The sequence below is a fragment of the Peromyscus leucopus genome, chromosome 7 (assembly GCF_004664715.2).
Source record: "Peromyscus leucopus breed LL Stock chromosome 7, UCI_PerLeu_2.1, whole genome shotgun sequence".
In the NCBI taxonomy this organism is placed as follows: domain Eukaryota; kingdom Metazoa; phylum Chordata; class Mammalia; order Rodentia; family Cricetidae; genus Peromyscus; species Peromyscus leucopus.
Window position 1 is genome coordinate 58,629,906 of NC_051069.1, and position 15,737 is coordinate 58,645,642.

Genomic DNA, 15,737 nt, shown 5'->3' on the forward strand with positions numbered 1-15,737 from the left:
GCAGTGGTGGCACATGCCTTTAATCCCAGCACTCAGGAGGCAGAGCCAGGTGGATCTCTGTGAATTCAAGGCCAGTCTGCTCAACAGAGCAAGATCCAGGACAGGCACCAAAACTACACAGAGAAACCCTGTCTCGAAAAACAAAAACAAAACAAAACAAAAAAAAAAGATAGCCATGTGAATGCCACCTTAATAAAATAAAGTAAACTTTTTTGCCTTGAAGTATGCACTCTAAAACCTGTGGACAATATTCTCAGTTAATCAGAAATTATATGTTTTTTGTTATTGCTTTTGAATTTTCATAACCTTACATATTTTATATTTATAGTTCTATAAGAGTCAGATGTAATTCTCATTTCTATCTCAGGTGACAATATTAAATGTCTCCCTGCTAACTTGCATATAGATGTTTGTTGCATCATAGTCAGAATCTGAAGTCCTAATTCTTTCTCCACATGAATAACTTTCCAGCTTCCATCGAAGCTAAGCCACCAGTTTCTATCATTTATAATAATTCATCAGAACACTTCCACAGTTGCTTTGATTTCTTACAAAGGGGGAACCACAAGTGTGAACTCCCATTAAGGGAACTCACAAAAGCTGCTTTTGAGAAATTATGGGTTAGGCACATTATATAAAGTTCACTCTAAGAATGGATATTAAAGCTTCTTGGGCCATACTGCTGAGGGTCTCCTGAAAACCCCGTAGCAGTGTGCCCGTCTGCTGCAAGAGCTTAGATCCCGACCCACTCTGCTGTCTCTAGTGCTCTCAGTACAGATTCCTGACGGGCTCTGGCATCTAGAAACCATTATTTGAGTTAATTAAGATAATTGTTTTCCTAAAGATTGCTTGTCTAAGAGAAAGTTAAATCACTAGAGAATTTCTTCTCCTTTTGGATCATCTGTACAATGCTATTTGAAATTAATTACACTTCAAAGAGTTTGAAAATTATGTTTATTAGGCCTACTAATAGGAATTCTGCCACTTAGGAGGGAAGGAAAAATCCCTCCTACAGCCCATATACAATCTTTGCTGTACTTAATCTAGAATTCTTGCTAGGTTAATTACTTAATGCCATGTCCCCTTAAGCTAGAAGTGGGATGTCCTGTTGTCCATCCAATATGAACAGAGGTATTTTGGAAGTGCCACATGAAAATCAGTTAATTCCAGGCAAGAATAATATCCTTATGCATTTTCTGGGTTACTTCTTCAAAGTCAAGATGAATTGTGCATATCCATTTTGTGTGTACACAAATGAGCATTCTAGTCTCTCCTGGATATTTTACAGCATTGCTTCAGAACAGACTTACTATGTTTATTCTCCAGATGCCTCTCTTGCCTTCTATACTCTTTCTGTAATCTCTAAAGTATATAGAATATTTTGCTTTTGAAATTTGCTCTATCACTTCATTCCAGAACTTCCATATTTCAGCCAAGCTTTTTCCTCTACAGAGGAGTTATGTTCAACCAACTTCAGACCTTCATAAATTCTCTTCCCAGTTTTTCACATGTGATCATTTTGGTGCTATCTTCCAACAGCTAACACAAATCTGAAAAAAAGAGTTCATATTGGCTATGGAGTCCTTCCTGAATGTTTACTCTTCCTAATTACTCCCTGGAGCCATTGCATTGATTTTGCTATGCCTCTCTTGTATCCAGAGCCCTGATAAATCAGGGTGCTTTGCAGTCTAAGCAGGGCTTCAGGTATAGCAGATAGATCTTTATGTAGAAAATAAGTGTTCTATGATAGTCTTATTCTAAAATCGTAAGTTGTAGACATTGAACAAGTAATAGTTATGCTGAGAGGACTGACGTAAACTACATAACTATGAACCAGACTACTTGAGGTTCTAGATAAACTTCCCTTGAGGCTCTTAACAAAAATAGCATGTAGAAGAGCACCACAATAGTATATAAGCATCACGTGTTTCTGGTAAAGTGCAAGAGAATGCATGGTTGGGAAAAGACAACAAAAGTGATGTATTGTGTGTTGCACAGATCAGTCAGGATGAGGACAGCAGAAGAGGAAACACAAAGTAGTAATAAACAAGGCAATTTGAGAGATCCAAACAATTTAATTGCATCAACAACTCATTAAATTTATAGTTTGAAAATGCTCTTTTCATAGATTTTTTTTTAACATTTATTGAGACATGTTGGCACAGCCCCATGGGGTTTACTCCAAAGGTATGAAATATGTGTTCACTTCCATCAACCCCAACATTAACCATTTCTATGTGTGTGTGCATCTGCAGTGTTCTGGGTATTCTGAAATATATATTTTATATTATAGCATAAACATGACCACCTGTGCAAAGGTGGCCAAAGGCAATGTGTAATGATGGGATTGGTGTTAGAGAAGGAGTGTTAAAACGTTACAGCAACGACAAGAATGTGACAGGAACTCCAAAGAGGTGGTGACTGGACAGTTTTGAGATTTGTTGAACTATTAGTAAAGCAAATATGATGAATATGAGCAAAAGGAAAAATAAAAATATTTATGCTTATCTGTTGGAAAGCTAGAGGTACTATTCTGAGCTTTAAACAAATACATAAGAGAGAAGGGTCCTGAGTATGGCAACAGTTATGAAAAAAAAAAAAAAAAAAAAAACAACGGAAAGTCATGTGCTGGCAAAAAGTGAAGCTTCCAATGGATATCTGCATACATGTGCATTTCTGAGAATAAATGAATAGTATTCATGGAATCATTTTTTGGCAGATTTCTACACAAAGTTGAAGGTTATCACAGTTTTTTTTTTCTGTTTTCTAAATCCTTCAATCTTTCACGATTGAACATGGAACAGACACTAAAACCAGGCAAGAACTATTGCTGTTATGTAAATAAATGTAAAGTTCCTTGACAAATTATTAGCAGGCTGAAATCAGTGATGTACATACATAAAATGATTTATCCTAATTCACATTGAGTCTGTCATCTTATGAGAATAAGGGCAATTTAGTACTTCACTGGTGACTTTCAGTGGATTTGGTGTTGGGGACACTGTCTTACCTGGATGACTAAGATGAGCTACAATCACAGGTGTATGTCTGTGTGTTTATATATGTATAATATATGCACATATTTTCATGTGCACATGTGCATGCCACACATTTGGGTTATGTGAAATGACCATGTTGAAAAGAAATTTAAATTTGATAATACATGAACAAAATTTAATCTATTTCAGCTAAGTGGTTTCTACAATATGACATGGAGACAGACTTTTATAGAATTAAGGCATCAGGCCCCAGTAAAGACTAGAGGACTACAGGGTAGAAGGTTTAAGGTCACATTTTAACCTTCTTACATCTGAATATTTCCTGAAATTCTGAGTAGGAAGACACTATATATAGTTATGATTTTTAGAGTTGGACTCAACTCTGAGCTTTCCTAAAATACTAAGCTTAAAATTGGCTTTGAAAATTGAACTAATGTATGTTCTGTGGACTTGAGACATAAGTAAACATGTATATATCTCAATTTTAAGCACATTCATGCATCTTTGATTTTTTTAAAGTGTGGACTAACAGGGACAGATTTACTACCCTACCTAAGGTGCTCATGATGGCCAGTCTGTTTTTGTGTCTATTGATCCACCTTGCCATTACCTGTGATGGGTATTATCATGCTGGGAGCCCCAGTTTCATTGCAAGATTTCTTAGCCCTTCTCCTGTTTTCCTTTATATCTGTCTGGAGGGCAAGGTGCTCTGAGGTATCCTAGGCTGCTACACCTAAGGACCAAAGTGATTTCTAGTCCTTTCTCTACATAGTCCTCACAGTTAACCTGTTAACCCACAGCACACTATTGCTTTCCATCATATAACAGACATGCATGCATCATGCAATACCATAAACATTATTTGTGTGAGACTTAGTCATTTCCACATTATTTACTACTATGTTCCTACATTTTCTTGATAGCACAAGTCAATATAAATAATAAAATTAACAATCAAAATTTCTATTAACTGTACTTAAAATAGTCAATATATGCATCTTAGGAGGGAAATACGAACTTCCTTAGCTTTTATTTGTTTTTATAAATGCCTAGTATCTGTTTCAATTGAAAATTTTTAAGTAAAAATGGAACAGTACTTATTATCTATCTATAAATATAGGCAGAGGTAAATGATGATAGATAGATAGATAGATAGATAGATAGATAGATGTATATATAGAAGGATATAGATACATATACTTATATACTGATGTAGTGTATGTATTTTAACATATATGCATATATAATGTGTATATCTTGGACATTAGTTTAAGTAACTTATCTTTTTAATACTTATTACTAAAATTATTTTTTTGTTTTTGTTTTTGTTTTCCAAGACAGGGTTTCTCTGTGTAGCCCTGGCTGTCCTGGAACTCACTTTGTAGACCAGGCTGGCCTTGAATTCACTGAGATCAACCTGCCTCTCTCTCCCTGGGATTAAAGATGCGCACCACCACTGCCTAGCTTACTATTTTATTTTTATTATTTGTATCTGACTGTGTGTAGCATGTACATCAGTTTTCAGAGGCCAGAGATGTTTAATTCACTGGAACTGAAGTTACAAGTGGTTTTGAGTTGCCAGCTAGGGGTGCTAGAACCTGGACCCTCATCCTCTGCAAGAGCAGCGTGTATTCTTACCTTCTGAGCCACAGCTTCAGGCCCTGGAAGCTCACCTGAAAATGTGGTTTTTATCTAGCCGGTGATGGCACATGCCTTCAATCCACTCTGAGGCAGAGGCAGAGGGATCTCTGTGAGTTTGAAGCCAGTTTGTCTACAAAGAGAATTCCAAGACAGCCAGGGCTGTTGTTACATAGAGAAACCCTGTCTCCAAAAATCAAAAAGAGAATGTGACTTTGAAGCAGAAAAAAATGTTATCCTGATGAGAGGACTTCATGGCCAATCAGTTTTCATAGCTGTGTGTGGTTTGAGCGAGTGTGCTACAGCCTCCATTACTGCAATCTCTCTTATTGAAGGATCATGGGAATTGCCTTACTTCAATGTCATTAGCTCCACTTTCTTTCATTGCACAGGTACTCTGAGGGAAATAGGTCTTATTACAGAGCACTATAATTGTGCTAATTTTTATTAGTTACTATTAAGCAATTATTGTGTCTCATGCATCAATAATCAAGTTTATGAATTAATCTTTCTCACAGCATATATGTAGACAAAGACAGCATGTCTGTTTTGGCATCTGAAATTGCTACATACACATACATATTTAAGTGTATACACACATATATGTATATACACACATATATACATACATGAATAAGGATGAGCAGAAGAAAACAGGAAGTTGATAGATATTCATATTTTTCCCATTTATTATAATTTTAAGATGTACTTCTGAGTTTTATGAAATTTTTGAGCCAACTATAAATTCCCTGCTTTGGGTTTATTGGTAAACAGGCCAGCAATGCAGTAGAAGAGTGATAAGCCACCCACATGGGAGGACTAAATCTCCCTTGCAGACCTCAGGGGCTAATGTCCTACTGGGAGAGAGCTGTGGGCTCCAGCTTCTACTGTGGCTTCCCGCTCTAAAGGGAAAGCAATTAGAAACAGGCATTTAGGTCTTTGGAAACTACATCAGCACCTTTAATGGAAGAAATACTGTTTCTTCCCTGGCTACTGGAACATTTTTAACTCTTTTGAGAAACTGCTGACTTGAGAATCTCCAGAGTAGCCCTGATGACGTTTATTCTAGTTGTTTATGTGGGCCATATTTGTAAGGGCCATTCTCTGTTTTCATCAGTTTACGGCTCACATTAATTTGAAATTGAATGTTGAACATATACGAATAAGAATTTGGGCTTGAAGAGGTGGTTCAGTAATCAAGAGCACTGGTGCTATGCAGGAGCTCTAGGTTTGGTTCCCAGCACCTCTGGGGTTCTGCTCAGTTATCTGCACCTGCACTTCCGGGGCATCTGATGTCCTCTTCTGACTTCCTTAGGTATTGTACAAAATATGCAGACACATCATTCGTACACATGGAGTAAATAAATATTTTAAAAGATTTTTGTTTGCCTTTAAGAAGCTGGGCTGGATGACTTTGAGTTCATAGTGAAAACTTAATTTGTTTGTTATTATGTACTAATGGAATGCTTAATACTTAAAACTTTCAATGTCACTCTATATAACTAATTAAATACTTTCTAAATATACAGTAGTATGGTATTTCTTCTTTATTCATTGTAATACAGGGCCACAATGCATGTGTGAAACCCAGGAAATGGAAGTGTTTATATATATTTTTATATAAATTAATATATGATGAAGTTAAATTTATAAAGTTCATTATCCTTATGAGGCACAGTAAGGGATTAATAACAAACTAATAAACTAGCACAATTACAGTATTGTGCAACAGAACTTCTCTTCTCAGAATACCTATTGCATTCCATTCCTCTGTCTTGTCCTGATGTGAGACAGGACCATGTCTGAACAATAAGCAGAAATGAGGTTTCTGACATTATAGGTCAGGGATGTAACCACTCACCAGATTAACAGTACCAACTGCAGGTATAGCTCATTAGGGGCAGCAGCTGTGATAACTAACGCTTTGCAAATTCTTGTAAGTAGCTGACAGTGGGGACTTCGGCTTCACAATCTCAATTCAGATCTGTTCCCTGGGGCCAAGTTCAACAGAGGCAGACACAGGTCTAGTTCTGTGCAAGACAAGATCCTCGCAGGAATATCTTATGATCTTTGCCATTCCAATGCTGCTTGTTTACTCTGGAAGTGTGCAATTTGATGGAAGCTCCAGCTTCCATTCTGAACACCTATTCTAACTTTATAGATGTTTATGGAGTTGCATAGATTTTGGGTCTGGTTAATCTTAATGTGTGGCATTTTTATTTATTTGCAAGTTATTTTTATAATGAAATTTATAAAGTTAAAAACACAGGTGAAGGAATCAGGATTGAGTGTGTGTGCCAAAGCTGAACTGTAACTCATGAGATACCAGTTAATTCTACTAGAATTTGGTAATGGAGATGGGTTTTCAAATATTCTCAATTACAGGTAAGGAAGTGGGACCTGAACTCTGCTATGGTGTTGCCCTATCATAAAGACAAGACCCAATAGTTGATAGATCACACCTAACTGGGCCAGTAGCTAAGGAAAAACTTGATTATAGAAGTCTAAAAGCATGGGGCTACAGTCCCTCCATCATTATCTGTGATCTGGTCACTTGTAAAAAGCAACCAGTCCTAATGACCTAGAAGCATGTGAGGGCCTGTGAATGTTAAAGAAGGTGCATTGACCTGTAGAAATGGAGTCCTGTGTAAGGAGGGCAGCCACCAAGAGTTAGTATAGGACACACCCAGATACCAAACTCAGCACAAAGGAAATTTATTTTCGTGGAGGGGCAAGCAGTTACAGGTGGTGGCTGCTTCTGGATCAGGCAGATGCAGACAGCAAGCAGCAGCCTTAGAAGCAAGGAGCAAGCAAGTAGTTTTTGCAGGAGTGAGTTTTTAAGTGGGGGAAGGGGAGTTTGTGCAAGGGCAAATTGGTAAGTCCTAATTGGATACATTAGCCAAATAATGAATTTTGATTATTGGACCTTGGTGTTTTGTCTCAGGAATAATAAGTCAGTGGTCAAATAAGGAAATGGACCTTTGGTTCTAGCTTTATGAATATGGATTTTAGCAAGAAAGAGAGAAAGGAAAAAGGACAAAACCTGTCAGCACCATGGTTGCCATGCTCTGGCCTGCTAGAGAACACTTCCTGGGTCCCCTATAACAATATAGATACTAGCTAAGAGCAGGCACAAGACACCTACTTCTGAGGGGACATATAGATTCAGGGAATTGAGTTAGGATATTATTACTTTAATTCAGTAAATCACAGCACATGTTTAATAAACTTCATGCCAATTCTATTGCTCTAAAAGAAAAATAAAATGGAATATAAACTAAAATGTAAACTTCCTATGAAAATAAAGCCCATTAGATTTTTTTAGAAGCAGTGATCTCTTATTGAAAATTAAATGAAAATGTATCCTACAGCTGAACAAGAGCAGACTTAGAAGAAAGAACCTTGTGTTTATTTGAAGATATGAGACAAAATACACATTTCCAACATGACTTTCCTTTGCTATCTTGAAAGACTACCTTGCTAAAGTACCTTGAATGACTACCCTGCCAAGAACCTTTGATAACTACTTTGCTCAAGTAACACATCAACTGTTTCAATTCAGATCCCTGTTAGTATTCACATAGACTCAGTCATCCTGCTGGATCGCTTGCATCAGAATGTGTATAATCCCAAGCTTTGCAAGTCATTACTCATGCTACCTCACAAGTCATTTCCTTATTGGGGTAGAACATGTCCGCACAGATGCATTCCACTTGCAGCTTCTTGATACCATCCACTAAATGAGTTTGTGGAATGTTTTATTAGATGTACATTAATTTATATAGAAGATTTATTTTGTTTATGGTGTTTGTTTTCTAGGAGTTGTTTGCCCTACTGAAAGGTAATTAATCTGTACTTCTGATGATAGGCCAGGCTAAGCAAAATAAAAATGCTAAACTAATAAATATATAATATACATTTCTGGGTTGTCCTCTGCCCCAAATCACATTATTAACAGATGAAAATTAAAGTTAATTAACATATTGGTTTGAGAATGAGAAGGACAATTAATTTGTGGGTCCTGCAAATGAGAACATTTATCAAGATCATGTTTCTTGTTCTCTATTTAAAGGACAATTTAATAATACCGGAGGATGGTAGATTTATTACATTATAAAAGGTTATGACAGAAGTATATTTACCTAAAGTTAGTGAGACTTAAGTTTCAAAGCAGAAAATTTGTGTGATGTCATCTGAAGTTCCTGAAAGGGTATTTGCAAAGATGGGTTTCATTGTTTTTTTTCCAAAATTAAGATCTTGTTTGTTTTGGATCCCTGTTCTTTTTCATTTTTAAATTCTTTGACACTTTCATCGACATAGATGCATATTTTCATTATCTTATTTTCTTCACACCCTCCACCTCCCTTACCCCTGGGCTCTCACCAGAATGTAGCCCTTCCTCTTTCTTTCTTATTTTTTAAATAAACCAGTGACTCCAACTAGTTCTTTCCATTTGGGGAATCCAGTGGTGAAAAACCATGACAATTTCAGGGCATCAATGGAAAAGCTATTTCAGTTGGGTAACTTGGGTCCATAAAGGCAATTATCACATGTTCTCCTTCATATGAGGCTCCTAAGTTCAAATCTTTTGTTTGTTTTCCATTACAATGGCAGAACCATTCAACAAGTGGTGGGGATGGGGAATGAGGAGTGAGGAAGGGTTCACCAAAATGAAGTGTGCATGAAGAAGCCAAATGGCAACTCATTATCTTGCAACCCAAGTGGAAAATATGAGGGAGTGGAGCATTATTTGGATTAATCTTATCAATTAAAAACTCAGGAGTCAGATATCTGGGTAAAAATCTGAAAGATCAGAGAAGCAGGGGAGCAGCCACAGCCACTTCCTACCTCTCTGGTTCCTCTGACCAAAAGGGCCAAGACCTTTCTTAGGTCCACCTTACCACTTCCTATCTCCTCTCTCTACAATCCTCCAAATCTCTATGGTTAATTTAGGTCAGCTAGTGGCTAGCTCTACCTTCGGACTCCAAGCAAGCTTTATTTGTCAGAACACAGTCAAAATATCATGCAACAAAGGTGATAATAAAATGTGTGTGATATGAAAATGTCTGATATGAATATATTTGTTCTGACTTCCTTACCATAATCCTCTCCTTAGTGTGAGGCAGTGTTGAGCTACTAGGAGGATTAGGAGACTCTGGCCAAGGAGAAAGCTTTGACTGTATTTAATTAAGATGTAGTGGGCTAGCAATGCAAGTCAGTGGTAAAGGGCCTACTAATCGCACAGCCATTCTATGAACACACATTTATGAAACAATTTCCGTGCCAAGTCTGAGTAAAATACCTACCATGAGCACACTTATTTTCATCTAAAATATGAGCTCAAGTTTGTCATCCTTCTTGGTATCCTCCATGAGATGTAATTTAACATGAGTCATGTCTTATATTGAAAAATTTAATATTAGTGGTTTTTTTCTGTACACATTTTGGAAGGAGGGCAAACTGTGGTCAGGATGTATTGTATGAGGGAAGAACCTATTTTTATAAAAAATTTAGTACATAATTAACTAAAAAACTAAAACAAAAACTTACAATTTCAACTCCAACCGTACTCTTTTTGCTCTTAGAATTTTTCCCAGTTTCTAATATAGGATGCTATCTTAATGTATCTTACTATCATATGTCTATGCTCTGGAGAGTGATATCCTTAAAGGAAATATCCATTTACCTCATTGTTTATAATTTTCATTTGTATGTGTACAGTATTACATTATTTCTTTAAGAAAATTAAAGATTAATTATTTAAATTGCTGTTTAAAATATTTAACTTAGGAAGATGACTAGTGAGGTTAAAATATAGAAATTATGTCATATTGCCCTCACACAAGTCAAAGTCTAAAGAAATATTTGATGGCTAAGGCATGGAATAAAAACTGGTGAATGCCTTCCAATGATAGAAATAATAACCAGAACATCCAAATTCTCAAAACCAAAATCACTCAAATTAATTTTAAATGTAGCATTTATATAGACTGATGGTGAATACTGTTAAGAATCATGATTTAAATGTGTATGGCATCATTTTCTAATTAATTAATATCTTTATTTACTATCTTCTATAAGATATGAACATTATTCCTGAATATGAGAGATTTAAAATTTCTAGTAATTTTTCTTGGTTGTGTGGAGTGACTCTAAGCTTCAGAAGTTTTAAGTCTGTTAATTATTTCTCTGTAGGCCTGAAATAGTAACCTTACTGTGTACAGCTGATCTCTAGTATTTACCTATCTACCCATCCATCCATCCATCCATCCATCCATCCGTCTATCTATTTATCATTTCTTTCATCTAACTTCATATATCAATCCCTGTCTATGTATCTATCTTAGTATTTATCTATCAATATTTCATCCATTTATGTAGTATCCATCTATTTCCATCTATCTATATGCATAGGTGTTCATATATGTGCAAGTTCACATGCATGTGAGCATGCAAATAAGAGGTTGATACTGGATATCTTCCTTAATCACTCTCTACCTTATTTTGTGAGAAAGAGTCACTCACTCAACCTGGAGTTTATAGATGCAGCTAGGCTGGTTAGCTAATAACCTGAAAGGGTAGTCTGTCTCCTCAACCAAACCCAACCCTAGGGTCACAGACACATGTTTCTAGATTTTATGTGGATGCTAACGATCTGTCTCAGTTAGGGTTTCTATTGTTGTTAAGAGACACTATGACCACAGCAGCTCTTAAAAGGAAAACATTGAATTGGGCTGGCTTACAGGTTCAGAGGTTCAGCCCATTATCATCGTGACAGGGAGCATGGTGGTGTGCAGGAAGACATGGTTCTGGGTACCTCTGGATCAGAAGGCAACAGGAAGTGGTCTCAGTGTCACACTGAGTGAAGATGGAGCAAAAGAGAACTCAAAGCCTGTCACCACAGTGACATACTTCCTCCAGCAAGACCACAGCTATTCCCCAAGGCCACACCTTCTAATAGTGCCACTCCCTTTGAGGCCATTTTCTTTCAAATTACCACAGGATCCAAACTAAATTCTTGTACGGCTGGCACTTCAATGACTAAGCCATCTCCTCAGTCCTATTGCTGTCTATGTAGCATTGTTTATCCTCATTTGAATTTGTAAAGGACACTAGTTCTAACATTTGATGTATCAATTGCAATGTGAAGACTCATTGTCCAGTACAATCCATTACAATGAAGAGAAATCATGTCAAAGAATCTTGTCTTATGATTGTAATTATTATCTTAATCATATTAATTTAATTTTAGTCTAATTCTTAACTCAGATCCTCTGCAAGAACATTACACACTCTTAACTGCTGAGCCATCTCTGTAGCTCCTTAGCTATTGTTTTATTTTTTAAAAATGTCTTTAATTTTAAACTCTATCAGCTTATTCTTATTTCCTCCATGCCTCCTAGATTCTTTTATTTTTGCTTAAATTATATATTTGAAAATAAATAATGTTCTAATTCTGTAAAAGCGCTCACACATTCATAATCCCCCTTTTGTGTACAGTTGGTAGAACACAGGGACTGGGCATTATGAAATATAAAATCGTGGATAGTATGTGACTTTAAATATTAAGTAGAAACTAGCTGTCACCTGGACTTTGTCTCTTGGTCTGTCTTGAGTATACGGAGACATCATGCTTCAAGGAGCCTCTTGGAGAGTCTCACATGATGACATACTGCGACAGTAACTGGACAGATGGACAGATATGTGCATCCTTTGGGGTCTTGCAAAATAACTATTGATAACCTTCTAAGAGCCCTCCTACATACCTTACCAGTAGGAACTTCTAGTAAATACATCTGCTTTTCTTTAATTCAAGTGAGAATTTAGTCAACATTTCTCAACAGCTTCATTAAAATATTTGGAGAAATTGACTGTATATTGCTTCTTTAATCCACTGTCTACTTCTAATTTTTTGAATTGTTTTTAAAGTTCACAAATAACTTAGGATGCAGGTGATTGTTCCCTGACTTGGTGTCTGTCACCTTGGAAATAACTGTCCTTGGTTCACAATTAATTTCAGGGCAACAAAATTGTTCTGTGTCTGCTAGTCTCATTGAGGTGAAATGTCAAGTCTTCTCATAATATAGAGTATTGACTAGTCAGTATATTTTTGCCATAGACTGCAGACCTGGCAGCTTATTTTCTGTCTATTGTGCTTTCCACCATCAATGTTTGATTTGTTTGTGCACATCTCTGCCCCTTGTTTATTTTGACAAAGAAGACTTTTAATGTAATTTTCAGTAAATGTGTTCTCCCATTTACTCGAAACCTTTATCTCAATCTGTGTCCACTTTGCCCTGTGACATTACCTCTTTATATTCCTTGATCTTCAATGGATTTAGCAGCTTTTCCTCAGTATGCAGTGCTGAATTTGATTATGTATTCCAAATTTCAGGGTTTTCATAAATACTGCTGTCGTTTTCAGTAGTTAATAATAGGTTTAAAAAGACTATTTCAAAGCTTCCTTTCTTTATTTTTAAGTTGAATTGAATTCTCATGGTCCATACACTGAATGCCCTTGTGAGGTATGTTTTCACGTTTCTGTTTTGCTTCATGAACAAGATGGAAGTGGTCTGTGTAGGAGCATCTGTTCTGCACCCCTTCATCAGCAATGATCTCCCAGTCATTATTTGCTGTCAAGGTTATATGTCTCATGGTTCCTTCAATCTTCCTCTGATTTCATTCTTGCCATTTTAAACAGTTACTCTCTTCTTGATCCTCCTTGCCTGGACCATGCATTGTAGTCCTTGTATTTTCTAAATATCTATCCTTCTCTCCACTGATTGGTGGTATGAAAACTGCCTGATTCATGTTTTGTTTCTTTTTGTAAGATGAATGCAGTTTTGCTGGATTGATTTCTCTTGTTCTAAAAAGAGTTGTGAGTTATGAACAAAAAAAAATCTGTTTTATCTCTAGCATATTAAAACTGGAGTGTTTTCAACTTTAAAACTCTCCTGTGTGTCAAGAACCTATAACTAGATTGGCCCTAGGCCTAGAGTAGAACCCAGTATTCCTAAATGGATATTAAAACCATTCCTAATGATTATTGCTATACCCATAGATCATAACACATCTCAATACTAATATGAGATTTTCCTCTTTGCAGTAGATGATAATTAATGCAGAGACCTTCAACTGGTCAAGTGCAGAGAAAAAGAGACTAAGGAGTGCTCAGCCCTTAAAGGGACATACAAACTACAACCCCTCCCCTAATACCTTCTAAGACACTGGATGTTTGCAGAAAGGGCAGAAAGATTGTATGTAACAAGCAGAGGTGGTAGAAAACGTGACAATATCAGAAAAACAATTGTTTCTAGACACAATGGGCATGTGAACACATGAATTCACAGTAATTCTGACAGCAGCAAGACCCATACAAGCTCAAAGGTAGTAAGCAAAAAATCACATCAGGAGCTGAGGATCTATTGGCATTTGGTAGCTGCTCTGATAGGGAGAGTCAATTTTCTTTAATGATGTGATCTCTGATAGGGTGCCCCCAAACCAGGAAAGGCTCCACTCTAAAGACTGGCTGGGAAATAAAAACTGTACTTGATGGGGGAGTGAATAATAATAGAAAGATGAAGAAGGGGAGGAGGAGGATGAAGAAAACTCAACATTAGACTGCAAGCAAATGGAACATGGAGAGAGAAGGTGTGGGAGGATTTGGGAGAAGTGATGAATGTATTCAGATGACATTGCATGAAATTATTAAAGAACTAATAAAATGTGTTTTTTTAAACTTCGTGATTTCCATAGCCACGAATGAAGCATCAATAACCACACCTGCTTCAGTGATGTCTAATTATTTGTTTATGTATGTCCAAGGAAGAACTGATGGCAGACCAGTACTCTGGTGGGAGAATAGGCCTACCGTTACTTGATTTTAATTGAATAAATTTAATAAGGATTAGACAAATCTAGAATACTTCATCTTTCTCTTTTCTTTCTTTTCTTGATCTCATTTCTATGTATATTTTTCTATCTCCCCCTTTCCTTTCATTCTTATTTAATTCTCTTCAAGTTAATGAAAGTCAAGATATTTTAAGATGAAAAACATTTTTGTTATTCTAATGTCACTTGATTTTTATTACCTTAAATAATGTTTGTTAAAAAACAACAATCACTAGTTTGTATATAATTCAACTAGTAATGATTAAGAATATTGCATGCATTGTGTATATCTTACCATTTGCTAGCCATCGATTCCAATTCCATCCATATTTAAATATTCAGTTGGGGTGGGCAAATAGATCATTGTGCAGATTGGGGCATCCATGCACAACTGGTAATGTCTGTGAATCTCACAGTTAATTACTGGTCTGGCTGGAACCACAGTTGGAAATTATCTTCAGAGTTCTTGTTCTAAGACATTGTGTTATCCTCTCTCTTACAGAGTATCATGATGGCTGTGTAGGACACACTGGTTGTCACTAGTCATACTGACATAGTGCATAACAGATTAGATGACCAACCTTCAGCAAGGTGTCTTATTTATGCTACATGATTTAGAGTAAAATTTTTTGTGTTTTAATCTAGTCTTATGTTCTATTGCATCTCCTGGATACAGACAAACTGATGTACCTATAAGTGATATAAATGGATTGTTTGAATATTTAAAAGCAGCTTTATTAGATATAAGAGATGATTTACATTTTTATTAGCTATTTAATGTTTCCCTTTGTTTAATAAATACATAAAATAATTCATTGCCCTATTGGAATACATCTGTTTTACACTAATGATAAAATATCAATCAACACTTAAATAAATACTAGCATATACTTCATTTACTATATATTTCAACTTTTTTATCATTGTTGTGAATCTGAATAGAAGAGATACATTATTAAAAATTAGAAGATTATGCAATCTTCTTAGAGTCTTAAAATAGAAACTATCACAAAATCCCCCCTTTAGTAAATAAGGAGCACACATTTTACATGGATCTTCCTGGCCCCAAGTGTAACAATTGAAAGAGAATGACTAAGCTCTGTAAAGCAGCACTGTTGGAGACAATGGCTATGGACATGATTGTTTTCTGATGTAGTAACTGCAGTGTCAGGCTAAGGACAATTCTGAGACGCCCTTAAAGCCATGAGG